Here is a 2,163-nt window from a genome sequence, read left to right as displayed (position 1 = left end):
ATGACAGCACGAAAGTTAGACGCTTTAGCTGGTGAAACTTTCGTATGAAATGTGTTTTTTTTCGGTCATGCTACGCTAGAAATTTAAACGGGCCACTGGTCGTATAGAGAACGAGACCTTCGTAATTTTACCGCGTTTGAACAAGGTCGTTTAGGTGTGATGTTTATATATGAAAGTGAGTCTACTGGGGCAAGTCTACTGGGGAATAAATCTATACAGGTCGATGGACATAAACAGAGAATGAGACACCCGAAGTTCAGCCGTGTTCGAGTAAGTTCGTTTCCCACACCTCCATGCATGGCGGCAGTGTGTCAGAGTGTCTACTGGGACATAAAGAGAGGAAAAAAGATATATGCAGGTCGATGGTCGTAAACAAAGGAGTCATCTGTAGTTCACTCGTGTTTGATTCAATTCGTTACTGGGACAAACGTAGACAAATGTAGGAATGAAAACTAATAATTTAATTATAAAAGAAACTGACCTGACATAATTTTCATAAACATTCAGTCCAAACACGTCAATATACGCGATATATGCATAGCTTATTCATTCTGATTTATATTTTTCTAGACAATAAAATGTCCTTGTTGCGTCGACTGTTGAGGTGTGTGTAGCTGTTTAATAATTCTTAGATTCATTATTCTGGCGATTTCTATCTTGAATGTCTCGCGATGACGTCTGTATATCAGTGATACAAGGAATTATCTTAAAACTTTTTATTAACGAATTACATTATCTGAAAATATTCTTCGGTAAATCTAAACACTTCAAGCAGATGAGAACACACTTTGCTTAAAATATCTCGATACATTTATACTCTGTCACCCTTAGATACAACAGTGATGAAAATGTAAACTATATTATGAATAAAACGAAATAAATTTAAAGGACTAAGAAACGGATATAGGAAAAAAAAGAGTACGGGAGATATTAGAAGGAAAAAATGAATAAGAAAAAGATATCAACAGCAAGAAAGAATAAATAAACAGATGAATGAGAAATCACTCAATAATTAATACATGAATGAATAAATAATATAACTGTAAGTAAACAGCTAGATGAGTAAGCTAAAACAAAGAGATACTGAAATTTACAAGCAAACAAAGAAAACAAGATGGAAAAACAACAGAAAATGAAGTGGGTAAATGTGTGAATACCTGCGCGTTTTGCTTCACGACGACAGAGGCAGCGATGGCCTCCTCTCACTCCGTGCTCTGGATCTATAGAGAGTTTGCTACGGGGATCATCCCCATACCAGGGGCGTCATGGAGGGGGGGGGGGCAATTGCTCCCTAGACCAGACCTAGGCAAACTACAGCCCGCCCGGCCACATCCGGCCCTTTGTGAATATGTAATGGACTAAATATATGATTTAGTGCATTTTATAATGGAAGAAGGTTGAGTAGAATTAAGTTCGTTATCGTTGGTGTGGCCCTGTGACACAATTCAGGTTTCTCATGTAGCCCCTTGTAAAAATTAATTGCCCACTCCTGCCCTTGTCTCTGACTCCCTCCCCCCTCCTCAAGGGCTACGCTCCCACGATTTTCCCCCTAAATTACACCTTTACAGCTCTGGTGGTAGCTTAAAAATGCAACTAGAAATGTTCCTTTTCCAAAAATTGCCTATTGGAGAGGAGGCGCCCCAGAAACTGACAGTTCTAACTTTAACCCCCCCCTCAACCAAGAAAAAGCCAAAATGACGCCCCTGCTCCATATCTTCAGATAGTAGTAGGAGAGTGCGTGGGGTTTGTCAGGAAAATGTTGGGGTAGAACATGAAGGAAAATATGCAATATGCAGTGAAACATATGGAGAGAGCATGCTATATATGTATTACAGGGAGCTGCGCCCCCACTCCCCCCTAAGAAGGGCTACCGTCCCCCAATCCCCATCCTTGTCGCACCGGACTTCATCGTGCTCAGTCCAGCCTTACCGACTGCCGGCACCTACTTGGCCCTCTCCATCAGCAGCAGACCAAGAACACGGCAGCTCAAGGAGAACCTCACAGTCACTGCTCTTTTCTCACTTAAAGTCCCTGAGTGACTGGATGTAGCCTACCCCTTGTGCTGCCCTCTTTACGGCTTCTAGAACTGCTACTGTGGTCGTTTCCCGCGTCTTCCTCCAGAAGGGAAACTCATACCACGTGTTCTGCTCACTCAGTAGATGG

General features: G+C 41.8%; 1 protein-coding gene across 4 annotated transcripts in view; it reads right to left on the bottom strand.

The window, feature by feature from the left end:
• Positions 1–706: 706 nt before the first annotated feature.
• Positions 707–2,163, bottom strand: part of LOC113810000 (carbohydrate sulfotransferase 1) — a 24,441-nt gene continuing 22,984 nt past the window's right edge. For all 4 annotated transcript variants that reach the window (XM_070126511.1, XM_070126513.1, XM_070126514.1 and 1 more), the window contains one exon: positions 707–2,163. This exon is cut by the window's right edge and continues 1,937 nt beyond it. The gene's annotated coding sequence lies outside the window, so the exon portion shown is untranslated.

The sequence above is a fragment of the Penaeus vannamei genome, chromosome 10 (genome assembly GCF_042767895.1).
Source record: "Penaeus vannamei isolate JL-2024 chromosome 10, ASM4276789v1, whole genome shotgun sequence".
NCBI lineage: Eukaryota > Metazoa > Arthropoda > Malacostraca > Decapoda > Penaeidae > Penaeus > Penaeus vannamei.
The sequence above is the reverse complement of the archived record's forward strand: the minus strand, read 5'-3'. Positions and strand labels throughout refer to the sequence as shown.